We start from the raw sequence: 18,401 nt of genomic DNA, 5'->3' as shown, positions 1-18,401 counted from the left end.
CGTTTGACTGTGAACGTGGAATGTGGTGTTTTTTTTGCCCTGAAAAGAAAACTGAGTAAAACGTTTAACACATCTTACACTGCTCAACATTTTTTTTCCCAATTGGTGTCTATAGATGCTAACATTCTCAAGCATGAAATTTTATTCACTCACCAACATGTGCTAACATGTTTATGTGCACAAACATTAAATGAGATGCTTACCTTGCCTATTGAGCAAACACAGGTTAACATTCATAAAAAAGCACATGTATTAGCATATACTAATTTGCTGACAAGCTAACCAGCATGTGCATGCATATACTAACATGTCTCCAACATTAACTAAGACATGAAGTATGTCTTATGCCCATATTTAGTCATGACTCCATAATTTCCTCATGTCCTCAGTGGGGCTCTGCTCTGTAGCCAGATGTGTCCTTGAGCACATGTTTGCACGTAGGCTAACCTTGATTAAGTGCATACTGGACACTTTGTAATCCATTGGCAGCTAGAACCGGTTGAGACAGAAACCCTTTGTCTAAGTGGAAAGCCTCGATCTCACGCCACATGTTTGATACCACCCATAGTCCCCCTTTCTGACCAGATAAAGGATGTGTGCTTTCTCTGTACCTTCACACTTGTGATCTGCTCTCTACAGCCATTGCCTGTAACTCATAAGTGCCCGGAATATTCTGGAAGTAAATTCTTCGAAGAAACTGTTCATCATCTCCAGCCTTTATTTGATTAACCAACATTCTCAGTACCCTAAATTAAAAGAACACGCAGAGGGGGGGAAGAGTCCTCCAACAATTGGTGAACCCGACGTGATTTCGAACTAAGGTGTTTGACAGACAGAACATCGGCCGGCCAACAATTGATAAGGTAAGAGGACATTTATCCTCGAAAAATGATCTTCTGTCTGTTAACTGGGGTTGAGGTCCGCGTCACGTTTGAATTTGTGACATTGTGAAATTAGTCTCTGGCTGGTGGAACAGTAGGGGAAACTTTGGGTGGTATAGTCCTATGAATAGAGGTTGAAAAGCCTTAGGAGTGTGTGCGTACCACTCTAGAAAGGGTTTAGACGAGCCCTGTGTTCGGAGGTTGTGCCGACACAAAAAGGTTGTAAATCCCGTGACTGCCAGACACTGGTTGAGGGCCAGTCCAAAAGTTTATGGACAGAGAGGTTGTCTCGTTCTTTTCGGAGAATCCTAGAGACTAGAATTCCTCATTCTGTCACGACCCATTGGTACGGAGGAGGACCCAAATGCAGGACTCCGGAGACGCAGAGGCAGTTTGGGAAGTCTTTATTCATTCCAAGGTCGAGGATCAGGCAGACAGTCAAGTAGAGCAGCGGTGACTAAGACGTCAGGCGTAGAGAGCAGGTCCGCGGGCAAGCAGGGGTTGGTACACAGAAGATCAATCAGAGATAGCAGAAGTATCAAAGACGTCAACCTTACGGGGTCGGTCGGAGGACAGGCGGAGGTCGGTGTCAGGAATGCGGAAGTGCGGGAACGAGCCATGGGTGGCGTCACACACACACATATACTCAGGGGTTAATCACTGCCGATGAGGCGGAGGTGTGCACCTCCTAATCAGTGCAGCTGTGCGGGGACCATGACACATTTGAAATCAAAGGACCAAGGGTACACTATAAAAATAAGTTGAAGAATAACCCGGATGAACAGTGAAAATGCACACTTACAGTCCTTTAAGTAGAGGTTGAAAAGCCTTAGAGTGTGTGGGCGTACCACTCTAGAATGGGTTTAGACGAGCCCTGTGTTCGGAGGTTGTGCCGACACAAAAAGGTTGCAAATCCTGTGACCAGTAGGTTGAGGGCCAGTCCAAAACTTTCTGCACCGGGAGGTTGTCTCGTTCTTTTCGGAAAATCCTAGAAACTAGAATTCCTCATTCGAAATCAAAGGACTGGAAAATAAAGAGGCTCGGGCATTTTTTCAAAACAAGTAAATAAATATTATAATAATAATGCATCCAAGGGATGACATAAATTGTAGAAATTAAAGTGACCTTAATAAAATGCCCTAAAATGGGTATGACGATACCCAATGGTCGTTTAAAAAAAAAAAAAAAAAAAAAAAAAAAAAGCGTCCTTCGGCATCTGCTGGCTCGCGAGTGAGTGTTTAGCTCGCACGCACACACGATTCGAGCGTGGTAAGGCAAGCGTGCGTGTGTATGTGTGTGAATGAGAGATCAACAGAAGTGACACTACTTGTACATTTGCTGTTCTTATTCCTATTTTTATATACATTTGCATTTTTAAGACTGAGTTCTTTGAGTTGTTGGCTGCGTGAGTGTGCAAGGAGGCCCACCCTCCGCGTTATTGTTGCTTTGTCACTTATCTGCCTCGCCGTTCCAAATAAAAAGACCTGTTGACAAAAAAAAAAAAAAGATAGAGGATTCGATTTAAAATAAAATGGGAAAGGGAATGGTTTGATTTGCGGCTACGACCAAACCATTCTGAACAGTTGTTGCTAAGTGTACAACTGAGAAATGTATGTGATGTGTGTTGGAGGTTTGCCTGAAAAAGAACGAGATAAAAACGGCAGCTCTAAAGTTGGAAGTGGAAAAAAACTAACAGGTTGTCTCCAAAAAGGTAGAAAGGTGAGAGAGAATGCTAGCAAGAATGATGGCAATGGGATGTGCATTAAAGTTGTCCCGTTTGGCTGTCAAGGAGGAAAGTGTTGGTCTGGTACAGTCAACACCCAAATTGCCTTCTGCGCCGCTGCCTTACTTGGAGGAGAAACGGCTTTTGGGCATTGTATCCAACTAACCCATTTGTACCGTTACCTTACCATGAAGCCAGGTAAGCTTTAAATGAATTTCAGGCTCCAGTATTTAATGTTACTGCGGGTCGGCGCGAAGTAGTTGTAGATGATCATACGTCTCTCACTTGTGCACAACAGATAAACATGAATATAATTGCGGAAACTTTGGCTGCTAGAGTGACCGCCGCCATGAGAGAATTAGAAGGCAGATTGGAAAAAGTGGCCAACTTGAGAGCGGACCCATTCACACGTTTGACTCAGCTAGGACTGTAGAAGCCAGAAATAAACAGACACCAAGAGGTCCCATAAAATAATCAGAAATCAACTGAAGAGAACTGCTACTGAACAAGAAGCAGCCCGACTGAAAAGAGAACAGGAAGTTGCTGTCTGTGCTGCAGAACACGCAGCTAAAGGCTCTTCGAATAGGGAAGCAGGAAACAGGTTGCATGTTGCTCAGTTACAATCAATTAGCAGAATTAATGTCTCATGTCCAGAATCTTTCAGGTGCCCACCCTGACTCCATTTTGGATCAAACCAGAGGTCCTGAAGACCCAGAGGAATCTTCCAAAGGTCCAGCTTTTCCTCCTCATCGGCGTGTGACACTTTCCCAAATCTTGCAGGCACCCATATTAGCCAAAGTTGACCCGGCTACTGGTAACTCTGCTATGTTTTACTAATCTTTCTCTCCCACTGATGTCATTGTGTTGCTGCAGAAACTTCCACCCATGCAATCTGGTGGTGCCAATTGGCTTCAAGCAGTGCAGAGAGCGGTTACGGGACAAATGTTAACAGCAGGTGATATCAGTATTCGTCTTACACAATTATGTCCGCTTTCACAGTTGAATACTCTGATGCAAAATTCTGTTTTTTCTTCTCTCCCCGATCATCAGGCTCTTACACGATGAAATGATTTGACCTTGTCCCCAGCGTTTATTCCTGCTCCCTGAGTGTGTCATTCCAGATTTGGTTGCTCCCAAAGCAGATGAGGAGGCCGCAGCTTTTCTTGACCGAGCCCTCACTCATTACACTCTGAAAACAGGACACCCCCCTACAGCCTCCGCAAGTGTTCCGAGCAGCCATTTTGAAGGGCGTTCCCAAGTCTGTAGCCCAGGCCATGGAGGCCAATCCGGACCTTCCCGGTGCTGAGGTTGACCGGTGGTTGTCACATCTTAAACATCATTTGAGGAGACATGCTAAAGAAAAAGAGACTAAGGTTGACAAACACAACTTGCCATGTTGCAGTTGCAAATTCTAGAAAGCAGGCAGAAGCACTCGGCATTGTCCCAAAATTACATCAGCCCACACTCATTTCACTTGCATTGACTCGGCTAATGCTTTGTTTTGAAACATCTTGCCACTGCCGCAGCTCTTGCGATTCCTGATTACAGTCGCATATTCTATCTTGACGTGTCTGTCTGAGAAGATCAGCAGTGTTTCTGCTGCTCTTTATCGGAAAGGGGAAAGAGCAATTTGACGAGTTTGTCCGTAGGCATCAACTCCATTGGAAAAATATGAGCAAAGCATCTCACATTGTTCTTCATCACCCGCTGACTGTGCGAACATCACACAGTACAGTCCAGTACGTCACGAGTCAAGCTTTTACCATAACCGGAGGAAGACAGAGGAAAATTTAAGCAATTTTAACACAACCACCTATTCATTCTCTTTACTCATGAAGGGGTAAACATGGCTGAAGGTCTGCTCGCAGGAGAAACGCATTGTGTACAAAAAACTACGGAAGAAAACTCACTCCGCACTGAACTTTGAGACAGCGCTTGACAACCCGGACTTGATTCTTTTCACAGACGGATGTTGCTTCAAAGGCAACGATGGCCTACAATCTGGATTAGCAGTAACCCAACGCACGGAAGCAGGTTTTGAAGAAGGGCAAGCAGAAAGAATTCCAGGCGCAGGTGTCAGCACAAGGAGCAGAAATTTTGGCATTAACAGCAGCTCTCAAGTTGGCAATAAACATTTACACAGATTCGGCATATGCACACATGGCAGTTCATGGTGCATTAAAAGAATGGCAGCAAAACGATTTCCAAACTGCAACCGGTACACCCGTTAAAACATCAGGACGACATTCTTGAATTGCGAGATGGTTTAATGCTCCCGACAGCGGTGACAGTCCTTAAATGCAGCGATCACTCTCGAACTAATGATTTCGTACCAGCAGATCGAGCGGCAAAAAAGGTTGCGGCGTACCGACCAACACCCCAACTAAATGTAAGTGAGTCTGAATGTGACAATCAACAAGAGGTGACAGTAAGTTGTGGCAGGAAAATGCAAGTCCAGAAGAAAAGTGTGTGGAAGTCGAAAGGGGTCGTCAAAGCTGATGATGGCATATGGCAAAAGAGGGAAAGTGCATTCCATCTCAGACACAATTGAAAAATCTAATTTCTGAAACCCATGGAACATGCCATGTAGGTGTGGATGAAACACTGAGACGACTCCAAGCCTGGTGGCATCCTTTCATGAGACAATATGTTCAAGGTGAACTGCAGGACTGCAGCATTTGCAGTAGGTATAACAGTATGCCTACAACGAAACCACACCAGGGAGTCTACGATCCGGATGTAGACGCCCCTGGTCAGATGATTTCAATAGGGTTTCACTGACATGATTAAAACAGTGTCAGGTTACCAGTATTTGCCAGTCACAGTAGTTTCCTTTTTGGGATGACCAGAGACGTATCCCTGCAAATCTGAAACTGCAAGCGTAGTGTTAAAACATTTGGTTAATCACTACATTCACAACCAGAAACTCCCCTCAAAATGAATACTTGTGAATCTGTGTGGTTAAAAGTAATTAAACGTAAACTTACAGGGTAGGTCGGGAGACAGGCGTTGGTCGGTACACGGGAGGCTGGCGTCAGGAGTACGGAAGTGCGGGAATGAGGCAACGATCTGGCGAAGACCAGTCGTCCCCTGGGTCCTATAAATACCGGTGTAAATCAGTCAGGATGAGGCGCAGGTGTGCTGGGTAGTAATGGGCAAAGCCTCAGGAACCAATGACACATTGTTTGTCATTGTGTCAGCCAAAGGTTCATCTCTCTTTGTATTGTTTGCATTTCCTCTTTAATGACCCCTGCAGCAAAAAACAGAAACAAAAACAATCAAAAGAAAAGCCTCCATATTTAATAATGACGTCAGAGCAACATTCATTTAGCCTTCACGCATGAAAACTGAGATATCACTTTCGATAACGCAGGGTCATGCTAAGTTTATGAAGACAAAATGAAATGAAATTTAAAAGAAATTAAGACCATAGAATAGGATTGTCAACACAGGCGACAGTAAATTGTCAATGCCATTCGAGTGAGCAAGATTGGCTATAAGGTCACTTCACATCAACAGGTAATGCTAATGGAGCACTGCGGGGCCTACTCGTACATTTCCTGAATTCAAGTATTCTAACCAAATGACATTTATTTACAACTATGGCACTTTTTTTTTCCAATTGTCACGTGTCATTACTAGAAATGGCTTTTTAATGCATCCAACGTATGAGTACTGAAATAAATAAACTTGTACATACTCCATTGTATTTTAACGAGGTGTACCCGTAGGGGAAGAAAAGGCAAAGTGAAAATTCAAGCAACTTGTGAACGTTTCAATGTAAACCGTGTCCGTTGCGATTGATTATTTACTCAAGTGCATACTGCCATCTAGTGTGGCTTCCATGATTACAACAACTATGAAGATGGTAGGGCACTTCTCCAAGTTGATTGGAGTGGAGTGGAGTGGAGTGGAGGCCACGACCCCCAGTCTGACAAGTCGGTGGCCGATCATGAAATAATTTTGCTTGAGCTATTTTTTTCAATACGTATCGTGAGTCTGTTCGCCCTTCCAAACGTCTTTTGAAATTTTTGACATTCACCTCAGAGAGTAAATGAGCAAAAATATTGGGGAAGGGAAATGAAATGGCATCAAATGCAGTAGGCATAAGAAATGGGGAGGGAAAGAAATCATTTAGTATCAGTAGAAACAGATTGTTCCTTGCAAATTATTGATACGCAAAAGATTACGGCATCGTTGACCGAGAGGTCGGAAGGTCACCAATTTTGAGGGCAGGTGAAAATCTATCTTGGTTTTCTGGCAACATGCAAAGGGAACGAAGAAAAAAAAAATGAATGGCAAATGTAAAGGAGAAAACGATGTTTTTACAAGCTGTGAATTTTATGTTGTAGACAATTTATTAACACGATGGGAATTGGGCAAGGGCGCCACGGTGGATCAGCTGGTAAAGCGTTGGCCTCACAGTTCTGAGGTCCTGGGTTCAATCCCGGAGCCATCTGTGAGGAGTTTGCATGTTCTCCCCGTGCCTGTGTGGGTTTTCTCTGGGCACTCTGGTTTCCTCCCGCATCCCAAAAACATCCAACATTAATTGGACACTCCAAATTACCCCTGGTGTGATTGTGAGTGTGGCTGTTTGTCTCCATGTGGCCTGCAAATATGGGTGGGAACCAGTTCAGGGTGTACCCCGCCTCCTGCCCGTTGACAGCTGGGATAGGCTCCGGCACTCCCCGCGACCCTGGTGAGGATAAGCGGTGAAGAAAATGGATGGATGGAATTGAGCAAAAGTGACAAAGTTTCTGGGGTTTACGACATAACTCGAATCCTTGTCATAACTCCTGGAATCGTGACCGGAAGATCACACAAATCCCCTGGAATACTATTTTCAACCACTCCGATCACTCACTTTCCGTTGACCGTAGGTCACACAGCGATGGGTCACCACGACAACCGCGAGCAATTGTGCACTTTGGAATCCTTGCTGCATTCCACTGACACCTCACTCGGCAGTGGCCTTTTTTACACTTACAAGATGTCCTGACGTAGTTTGGTTACTCTGACAAGAACACCATTTTCTAAGTGTCGTCCCAATGATGTAGGATCTGTTATTGTAGTCCTCACTTCACAGTTAGATTTAGATCGTTCCTCTCGTTCCTCTTATCCGTGGTTAAAAGGCGTTAGGGTTGTCGCTGCGTCCCACTGGCTCGGCGGGGACCACGTGACCCAAAAACCACCAACATCGGACAACATTCGAAACCTTCAAAAAAAAACACATTTGCCATTCATTGTAAACCATTGATCACTGCTGTTTGTAAGACGTGTCCATATGTGAGTCACGAGTGATGATCATGAGGCAATGTGTTCAGCACCGTAACTTTGGCTTGTAGGCTGGAGAAACGGCTGCTCTGTCGAGGCAGCTGCCCAGCATCGCTTCTCGGCCTTTTGGCTAAGATCAAGTGTAGTATCTGTTCTGTTCTGTTCTGTTTTGGCTAAGACTGCGATCGCCTCCTATCCAGCTGAGTCCTATACCTGTTGTGGTATTGGAGTCAGGTTTTAAGGAGGTAAAAAGGTGTGTTTGTGAAAAGTTGTAATTTTGAAGTGTATTTATTTTTCTCTGTTTTTAGGTCAAGTCATCAGAGGTAAGTTTTTGTCTTTTTTTGTTTGTTGTGACTTGTGCTGCCTCCGTCATGTCGGCAGGTTATGCTGGCATGCGGAGGCACCACAGTGTGCGCTTTTTATTTAAAGATGTGGATGGTGAGCGTATTTTTATGTCGAGGCTTGATTTTTCCCGAAAGCTAATCCAGCAAAGCTTGAAGTTTAAAGTCGACGCCCTAAATTGTATCTTAACATTGCCTTTCAACAAAGGTTTCGATGTGAGTTTTAGTTCTGCGGCGTATTTGCATGAATTCTGGACACGGTATGAGGATGAGAAAGCCCACTTTTCTGCATTCAATGTTGTAAAACTGACTGACAATGCGGCTAAAACTGTCATTGTCAGAATGTTTAATGAGACAGTGAGTGCAGATGACATTGTTTATTGGTTGGGTAGATATTGCACGGTAAAAGGCCAAGCTATGAAAGTGAGAGATGAGGACGGCATCTGGAATTGCAACTGGAGAGTCCCCATTCAACAATGGCAAGACTCTCAGGGTTTCCAGGGCCTGAAACATCTCCCATCAATGATAGTTTTGGGAGAAAACCGTGGTTACATTTATTACCAAGGGCAGCCCAAGCTATGCCACAAGTGTGGCAAACATGGGCACCTGGCAGAGGCGTGTCAGCAACTCATTTGTGGCAAATGCAGAGAAATTGGGCACACATTTGAAAAATGTCCCAATGGCAGAAAGTGCAATCTCTGTGGAGACTCAGACCATCTTTTCAGAAATTGCCCTGAATCTTTTGCCAACAGATTAAAGGCTGGAAAAGGAAAAATGCACGAAAAAAAGGAGAATGAAAAGGAAAAAGAAAATGGAGAACTGGAAATGAAAACTATAAATGAGGGATTGGAAGCAGGTGAGGGGGAAGAAAGGGAGAATGCTGTAATTGAGGAGGAGAATGTAGGTGGGGAGGGAGAGGGATCAGTTCAATTAATGGAGAGAAATGGGGAAAGAAGTCCGTTGGAGGAAATGCCTCCAAGTAACCCTGGTGAGACGAGCCTTACACAAATTGACGAGACGCCAACATCTTCGGTGGCAAAACGATTAGCTTCAGAACTCTCCTCTGAGTCTTCTCGAGGTTCACAAAAAAGAGGAAAGCCTACAAACTCGGACAGCTCAAACGAATCAAGAATATTTCCCTCGAGTTCTCCAAACGAACTCTCCTTTTTGAATATTGTTTTACAGTCAACCCCAAAAGATAAAAATACCATGAATGGAAGATTGCAGGAAAGTGAAGTGAAAAAGAAGGGTATTGAAAAGGCTCAAACAAACGAAGTAAAAGAAGAACTTCGATCTCTGGAAATACCAGAGCAGGCACCTTTTTAACAGTTTTTCAAATTGGAGAGTTCTTGCACGTTTTAACTTTTTAAAAAAAAAAAAAAAAAAAAAATCTTTCCCATGACCGTTAGGATATCAACAATAAACGTAAGAAGCGTTAAATCTAAATTAAGAGCCCAAAGTGTTTTATCATTCCTTCCAGCTTTAAAGTCTGATGTGTTTTTACTCCAAGAGTGTGGTTTACCCTTTTTAAAATGTTACAAACAGTGGGAGGACATGTGGCCACTGCCGTCACTTTGGAGTGGCTCAAATGAAAATAAAAACGATGGAGTGGCTATTTTAATCAATAACTCTCACGTTCAGGTGAAGGGGAGCGCAGTGGTAAAAGATGGAAGAGCATTGCTTGTAAACTTCAATTATATGGGTCATGATTTTACGCTCTTAAATATTTATGGTTTTAATGAAAAAAACGACAGATTTGATCTTCTAGAGAGTTTGCAATCTTACATGTTGGGTCGGGCACCTCTTATTATGGGTGGAGATTTTAATTGCGTGTTGAAAAGAGAGGACAAAAAAGGAGCTGGGGATGATTTTAAAGTTGACAAAACATCTGTTTTATTGCAAAACGTGTGTCAGGTTTTTAAATTAAAAGACTGTTTTAAAGCGATGCATCCAGAGGAACAAGGTTTTTACCTGGTTCAGTGGAGACAACACGAAAGCCTCTCGGATCGATTATATTTTTACACGGGACTGGACACCTTTGGATGCATTCTTAACGCCCGTTTTTTTCTCGGACCATCTGCTTTTATCCTCTACATTTCAAATCCCCACTGGCGTGACTTTTGGAAGGGGTCTGTGGAAACTGAATTGCTCCTTGCTCGAAAATGAGACCCTGGTTGGGCAGTACAGGGAGCAGTACCGAGAGTGGCAGACCCTCCAGGACTTTTTTGATTCGCGGGCACTCTGGTGGGAAATGATAAAAATGAGGACTCTGTTTTTTAAGAAAGCGGGAAGGAGAAAAAAAAAAGAAAAGGAAATGAAATGCATGGCGGGACTGCAAAAAAAGACTGCAACATATTTCAAACTGACACAAAAAGGGATTAATTTTAATGATGAAATCAGACAGGTAAAAAAGGAGTTGACAGTTTTAGCAGAAATTAAAAGCAAAGGGGTGACATTGAGAAGTAGAGAATGGGAAATTGAGGAAGGAGAAAAATGCACAAGGTACTTTTTAAAAAAAATTATGGACAAGGGTGGGGGGATTTTTAAACTACAGAAGGAAAATAGAGAAACCACAGAAGAGAACGGTGAGTTACAAAATATTGTGGAAACTTTTTATCAGAAATTGTATGATTGGAAAGACACCCGAGTAGAAAGGATGTCTGAGGTTTTAGATTTTATGGAAAAAACAGTGACTGAAAAGGAGCTTTTAAGACAAAATTTTACTCTGGAGGAATTGAAAAAATGTGTGTCACCTTTTAAGAAGTCAAAGTCCCCAGGAGAGGATGGGCTCCCTCTGGAATTTTATTTAACCTTTTGGGACCTTGTAGCACCAGATTTGGTCACTGTTTTTAACGAGTTTGATAAGACTGGTCGACTGCCTGACAGTTTTAGGGTAGGGATAGTGACTTTATTGCATAAAAAGGGAGAAAAAACAAATCTTAAAAATTGGCGACCCATCACGCTTTTAAATTTTGACTGTAAACTTTTAGCAACCCGTATGGCCTTAGTTTTAGAAGACTTGATCGACCCGGACCAGACTTGTGCTGTTGCTGGGAGGAAGATCACAGATAGTCTTTTATTGATCCGTGACACCATTTGTTATGCGAGGGACAGAAATATGAGAATGGTTATTTTAAATTTGGACTTTGAAAAAGCTTTTGACCGAGTCTCGCATAAATACCTTTTTATGTTACTGGAGAGGTGTGGATTCCCAGAGAGGTATGTGGAGTGGGTAAGATTGTTGTACAAAGATATTACAAGCAAATACATGATAAACGGGAGCCTGACCAAAGCGGTTCACATTAACTGTGGCGTACGTCAGGGGTGCCCGTTATCGGCCCTACTTTACGTCCTGTGCATTGAACCTCTAGCACAAGTTGTGAGAAAAGATAAAATGATAAAGGGTGTAAGTATTCCAGGGAGCGGGGGTCTTAGCACAAAATGTATTTTATATATGGATGATTTTAGCATTTTTTGTACGGATCTTTTATCAGTTTATAGGACACTGGACCTGACCGACTGGTATGGACAAGCCTCTGGGTCCAAACTTAACAGAGAGAAGACTCGGGCCCAATTTTACGGACCATGGACTGAGGCGGAGAAGACTAGACTACCACTGACGGTGACACAGACGGACCAAAAAATCCTTGGGCTGAAGTTTGGTGAAGATGGTGGAGGGAAAACAAATTGGAGTGACGTGATAGGGAAAGTGAGGAAAAGACTCGGGCTCTGGGGACTAAGACAGTTGACTTTTGAAGGCAAAGTGTTAATTATAAAAGCGGTGATTTTACCCCTGCTTTTATTGATTGGTTCTGTTTTTATCCCAACAAGATATGTACTTTTAGATCTGGACCGAGCCATCTTTTACTTCCTCTGGGGCTCCAAGTGGGAAAGACTCAGGAGGGAGGTTGTCAAGAAGACGAAAGAAAAAGGAGGAAAAGGCGTGCCGGACTTCCAGATCTTCCTCGGGAGCAGATATACCTCCTTACACCTCCGAAGTGCATTGGGCCCATCCAGTATTCCAAAATGCCAAGCAATGGCACGGTTCTGGATGGGCTCATACCTTCGGAAGTTGAAACTCATTCCAGTTGACAATAGAAGTCCTGTTTCTTTTAAATTACCACCAGCGTATGCTTTTATTAAGAATTTTTTACAATTTTTTAAACTGGAACATGAAGGCTGTCAGGTTTGAAAAAATCATCGTGCTCTTATTTCTGCTGTGCAGGAACGGGATACAGTGAGCCCAGTGCGCGGGCTTGCACTCGGTGAGTCCACAACAGTTTGGCGCAACGTAAACCATCCTGCACTCCCAAACAGACTTCGGGACCTGTCATGGTTGGCTGCCCATGAAGTCCTCCCAGTCAGGACCGTTATGCACTCCCGGGGTATGTCAGCGCACTCAACATGCCCCCGACCAGGTTGTGGCGCCCCTGAGTCGGTGAGCCATCTCTTCTGGGAGTGCAGCGCTGCCGTAAGACCTGTGGGCGACAGCCGGCCACCTGCAATTCCCGGACTTACCGGCAAGGGCTCATGCTCGATGGGGTGAGCCAGTCGAGGTTTACAAAGGAGGAATTCGAGACACACTGGCTCACCGTTGCCACCATCAAAGATGCCATTTGGACCTTCAGAAACTTGCTGGTAAGGAAGTACAGACAGACCCCCCGTGGCTGTGCTCCAGATGGCTGCAGCATTTTTCAAGGCTGCACGTGGCAGGCCACGACACAGCCACAAAGAAGAGTCGTCTGTGCCTCACCCAGAGGAGGGAACCGGAGCTTCACGATGAATGTCTCGGCGCGGCGGCCTGACGATAGGAGAGAGGAAGGAGTAAAAGAAGAGAAGAATGGCGGCGACCACAGCTGGGCGACGTGGCAGTGTCCTGGAGCATGCTGCTTGAGAGTGTGGGATGAGTTTCACTTAGCAAGGATTCATACTGTGTCTGCACAGTAGGAAAAAAAAAAATAATTGAGCCCTCCTTTTTATCATATTTATTGTATTATTTATATTTTAAAGCCAAGACAGTCATCAATTTTATGTAAGATATGAGTGAAATGTAAAAAGTGTTTTCTTCTTTTAAACATGTGTAATGTAAAGTCTTAAGACAATAAAAGTGTACAAAAAAAAAAAAAAAATCTGTTCTGTTCTGTTTTGGCTAAGACTGCGATCGCCTCCTATCCAGCTGAGTCCTATACCTGTTGTGGTATTGGAGTCCGGTTTTAAGGAGGTAAAAAGGTGTGTTTGTGAAAAGTTGTAATTTTGAAGTGTATTTATTTTTCTCTGTTTTTAGGTCAAGTCATCAGAGGTAAGTTTTTGTCTTTTTTTGTTTGTTGTGACTTGTGCTGCCTCCGTCATGTCGGCAGGTTATGCTGGCATGCGGAGGCACCACAGTGTGCGCTTTTTATTTAAAGATGTGGATGGTGAGCGTATTTTTATGTCGAGGCTTGATTTTTCCCGAAAGCTAATCCAGCAAAGCTTGAAGTTTAAAGTCGACGCCCTAAATTGTATCTTAACATTGCCTTTCAACAAAGGTTTCGATGTGAGTTTTAGTTCTGCGGCGTATTTGCATGAATTCTGGACACGGTATGAGGATGAGAAAGCCCACTTTTCTGCATTCAATGTTGTAAAACTGACTGACAATGCGGCTAAAACTGTCATTGTCAGAATGTTTAATGAGACAGTGAGTGCAGATGACATTGTTTATTGGTTGGGTAGATATTGCACGGTAAAAGGCCAAGCTATGAAAGTGAGAGATGAGGACGGCATCTGGAATTGCAACTGGAGAGTCCCCATTCAACAATGGCAAGACTCTCAGGGTTTCCAGGGCCTGAAACATCTCCCATCAATGATAGTTTTGGGAGAAAACCGTGGTTACATTTATTACCAAGGGCAGCCCAAGCTATGCCACAAGTGTGGCAAACATGGGCACCTGGCAGAGGCGTGTCAGCAACTCATTTGTGGCAAATGCAGAGAAATTGGGCACACATTTGAAAAATGTCCCAATGGCAGAAAGTGCAATCTCTGTGGAGACTCAGACCATCTTTTCAGAAATTGCCCTGAATCTTTTGCCAACAGATTAAAGGCTGGAAAAGGAAAAATGCACGAAAAAAAGGAGAATGAAAAGGAAAAAGAAAATGGAGAACTGGAAATGAAAACTATAAATGAGGGATTGGAAGCAGGTGAGGGGGAAGAAAGGGAGAATGCTGTAATTGAGGAGGAGAATGTAGGTGGGGAGGGAGAGGGATCAGTTCAATTAATGGAGAGAAATGGGGAAAGAAGTCCGTTGGAGGAAATGCCTCCAAGTAACCCTGGTGAGACGAGCCTTACACAAATTGACGAGACGCCAACATCTTCGGTGGCAAAACGATTAGCTTCAGAACTCTCCTCTGAGTCTTCTCGAGGTTCACAAAAAAGAGGAAAGCCTACAAACTCGGACAGCTCAAACGAATCAAGAATATTTCCCTCGAGTTCTCCAAACGAACTCTCCTTTTTGAATATTGTTTTACAGTCAACCCCAAAAGATAAAAATACCATGAATGGAAGATTGCAGGAAAGTGAAGTGAAAAAGAAGGGTATTGAAAAGGCTCAAACAAACGAAGTAAAAGAAGAACTTCGATCTCTGGAAATACCAGAGCAGGCACCTTTTTAACAGTTTTTCAAATTGGAGAGTTCTTGCACGTTTTAACTTTTTAAAAAAAAAAAAAAAAAAAATCTTTCCCATGACCGTTAGGATATCAACAATAAACGTAAGAAGCGTTAAATCTAAATTAAGAGCCCAAAGTGTTTTATCATTCCTTCCAGCTTTAAAGTCTGATGTGTTTTTACTCCAAGAGTGTGGTTTACCCTTTTTAAAATGTTACAAACAGTGGGAGGACATGTGGCCACTGCCGTCACTTTGGAGTGGCTCAAATGAAAATAAAAACGATGGAGTGGCTATATTAATCAATAACTCTCACGTTCAGGTGAAGGGGAGCACAGTGGTAAAAGATGGAAGAGCATTGCTTGTAAACTTCAATTATATGGGTCATGATTTTACGCTCTTAAATATTTATGGTTTTAATGAAAAAAACGACAGATTTGATCTTCTAGAGAGTTTGCAATCTTACATGTTGGGTCGGGCACCTCTTATTATGGGTGGAGATTTTAATTGCGTGTTGAAAAGAGAGGACAAAAAAGGAGCTGGGGATGATTTTAAAGTTGACAAAACATCTGTTTTATTGCAAAACGTGTGTCAGGTTTTTAAATTAAAAGACTGTTTTAAAGCGATGCATCCAGAGGAACAAGGTTTTTACCTGGTTCAGTGGAGACAACACGAAAGCCTCTCGGATCGATTATATTTTTACACGGGACTGGACACCTTTGGATGCATTCTTAACGCCCGTTTTTTTCTCGGACCATCTGCTTTTATCCTCTACATTTCAAATCCCCACTGGCGTGACTTTTGGAAGGGGTCTGTGGAAACTGAATTGCTCCTTGCTCGAAAATGAGACCCTGGTTGGGCAGTACAGGGAGCAGTACCGAGAGTGGCAGACCCTCCAGGACTTTTTTGATTCGCGGGCACTCTGGTGGGAAATGATAAAAGTGAGGACTCGGGTGTTTTTTAAGAAAGCGGGAAGGAGAAAAAAAGAAAAGGAAATGAAATGCATGGCGGGACTGCAAAAAAGACTGCAACGCTATTTCAAACTGACACAAAAAGGGATTAATTTTAATGACGAAATCAAACAAGTAAAAAAAGAGTTAACAGTTTTAGCAGAAATTAAAAGCAAAGGGGCCATATTGAGAAGTAGAGAACGGGAAATTGAAGAAGGGGAAAAATGTACAAGGTACTTTTTTAAAAAAATTATGGACAAGGGTGGGGGCATTTTTAAACTACAGAAGGAAAATGGAGAAACCACAGAAGAGAACGGTGAGTTACAAAATATTGTGGAAACTTTTTATCAGAAATTGTATGATTGGAAAGACACCCGAGTAGAAAGGATGTCTGAGGTTTTAGATTTTACGGAAAAAACAGTGACTGAAAAGGAGCTTTTAAGACAAAATTTTACTCTGGAGGAATTGAAAAAATGTGTGTCACTTTTTAAGAAGTCAAAGTCCCCAGGAGAGGATGGGCTCCCTCTGGAATTTTATTTAACCTTTTGGGACCTTGTAGCACCAGATTTGGTCACTGTTTTTAACGAGTTTGACAAGACTGGTTGACTGCCTGACAGTTTTAGGATAGGGATAGTGACCTTATTGCATAAAAAGGGAGAAAAAAAAATGATCTTGAAAATTGGCGACCTATCACGCTTTTAAATTTTGACTTAACTTTTTAGCAAACCTTTAGCAACCCGCATGGTCTTAGTTTTAGAAGACCTGACCGACCCAGACCAAACTTGTACTGTTCTGGGGAGGAGGATCACAGATAGTCTTTTATTGATCTGTGACACCATCTGTTATGCGAGGGACAGAAATATGACAATGGTTGTTTTAAATTTAGACTTTGAAAAAACTTTTGACCGAGTCTCGCATAAATACCTTTTTATGCTACTGGAGAAGTGTGGATTCCCGGAGCGGTATGTGGAGTGGGTAAGATTGTTGTACAAAGATATTACAAGCAAATACATGATAAACGGGAGCCTGACCAAAGCGGTTCACATTAACTGTGGCGTACGTCAGGGGTGCCCGTTATCGGCCCTACTTTACGTCCTGTGCATTGAACCTCTAGCACAAGTTGTGAGAAAAGATAAAATGATAAAGGGTGTAAGTATTCCAGGGAGCGGGGGTCTTAGCACAAAATGTATTTTATATATGGATGATTTTAGCATTTTATGTACGGATCTTTTATCAGTTTATAGGACACTGGACCTGACCGACTGGTATGGACAAGCCTCTGGGTCCAAACTTAACAGAGAGAAGACTCGGGCCCAATTTTATGGACCATGGACTGAGGCGGAGAAGACTAGACTACCACTGACGGTGACACAGACGGACCAAAAAATCCTTGGGTTGAAGTTTGGTGAAGATGGTGGAGGGAAAACAAATTGGAGTGACGTGATAGGGAAAGTGAGGAAAAGACTCGGGCTCTGGGGACTAAGACAGTTGACTTTTGAAGGCAAAGTGTTAATTATAAAAGCGGTGATTTTACCCCTGCTTTTATTGATTGGTTCTGTTTTTACCCCAACAAGATATGTACTTTTAGATCTGGACCGAGCCATCTTTTACTTCCTCTGGGGCTCCAAGTGGGAAAGACTCAGGAGGGAGGTTGTCAAGAAGACGAAAGAAAAAGGAGGAAAAGGCGTGCCGGACTTCCAGATCTTCCTCGGGAGCAGATATACCTCCTTACACCTCCGAAGTGCATTGGGCCCATCCAGTATTCCAAAATGCCAAGCAATGGCACGGTTCTGGATGGGCTCATACCTTCGGAAGTTGAAACTCATTCCAGTTGACAATAGAAGTCCTGTTTCTTTTAAATTACCACCAGCGTATGCTTTTATTAAGAATTTTTTACAATTTTTAAAACTGGAACATGAAGGCTGTCAGGTTTGAAAAAATCATCGTGCTCTTATTTCTGCTGTGCAGGAACGGGATACAGTGAGCCCAGTGCGCGGGCTTGCACTCGGTGAGTCCACAACAGTTTGGCGCAACGTAAACCATCCTGCACTCCCAAACAGACTTCGGGACCTGTCATGGTTGGCTGCCCATGAAGTCCTCCCAGTCAGGACCGTTATGCACTCCCGGGGTATGTCAGCGCACTCAACATGCCCCCGACCAGGTTGTGGCGCCCCTGAGTCGGTGAGCCATCTATTCTGGGAGTGCAGCGCTGCCGTAGACCTGTGGGCGACAGCCGGCCACCTGCAATTCCCGGACTTACCGGCAAGGGGGGTCCTCAACGAGCAATTCGTACTTTATGGGGTGAGCCAGTTGAGGTTTACAAAGGAGGAGTTCGAGAGGTACTGGCTCACCGTTGCCGCCATCAAAGACGCCATTTGGACCTCCAGAAACTTGCTGGTAAGGAGATATCGCTTCTCGGCCTTTTGGCTAAGATCAAGTGTAGTATCTGTTCTCATCAGTTTAATATCTGATACGTCTCCTATCTGGGTACCACATATTAAATAGATTTTTGGAACAGCAAGATGGAATAGGGGGTTTCTTCATCCACTGCAAGCAGCGACCTGGTATTGCAGTACGTCCAGGAATGATGCAACCCCT

General features: G+C 43.4%; 1 non-coding gene and 1 pseudogene across 1 annotated transcript; both read left to right on the top strand.

Annotated features, from left to right (window-relative positions):
• Positions 1–7,988: 7,988 nt before the first annotated feature.
• LOC133500083 (U2 spliceosomal RNA) lies at positions 7,989–8,128 on the top strand (annotated as a pseudogene).
• Positions 8,129–18,210: 10,082 nt separating this feature from the next.
• LOC133500077 (U2 spliceosomal RNA) lies at positions 18,211–18,401 on the top strand. Its single transcript, XR_009794831.1, has one exon. It is a non-coding gene; the product is annotated as a U2 spliceosomal RNA (small nuclear RNA).

The sequence above is a fragment of the Syngnathoides biaculeatus genome, chromosome 4 (genome assembly GCF_019802595.1).
Source record: "Syngnathoides biaculeatus isolate LvHL_M chromosome 4, ASM1980259v1, whole genome shotgun sequence".
Lineage (NCBI taxonomy): Eukaryota > Metazoa > Chordata > Actinopteri > Syngnathiformes > Syngnathidae > Syngnathoides > Syngnathoides biaculeatus.
Note: the sequence above shows the minus strand (reverse complement) of the source record. Positions and strands in the feature narration are given on the sequence as shown.